Source organism: Theobroma umbraticum, unplaced genomic scaffold, assembly GCF_002168275.2.
Source record: "Theobroma umbraticum cultivar Fairchild unplaced genomic scaffold, ASM216827v3 scaffold_55.0, whole genome shotgun sequence".
In the NCBI taxonomy this organism is placed as follows: Eukaryota; Viridiplantae; Streptophyta; class Magnoliopsida; order Malvales; family Malvaceae; genus Theobroma; species Theobroma umbraticum.
The window spans coordinates 313926-314146 of NW_018397270.1; positions in this window are offsets into that span (position 1 = coordinate 313926).

Consider the following 221-nt stretch of genomic DNA (forward strand, 5'->3'; position numbering starts at 1 on the left):
CCTAAATTCTTTTGTTGAATCCCTTTTTAGGCTCTAACTCTTTAGTCCCATTTTTGTTTTTCTTAGACTGATAAATCTATCTTATACATTTTAATGACTAACATATCTTACTCCCACTAACGTTATGATGTACATAAAATATCTTTATCTTATTCAATGTATTCAAGTATTTTGAATTTGTTACATTGAATAGAGATTATTATCCAATCATTCATGTTGGA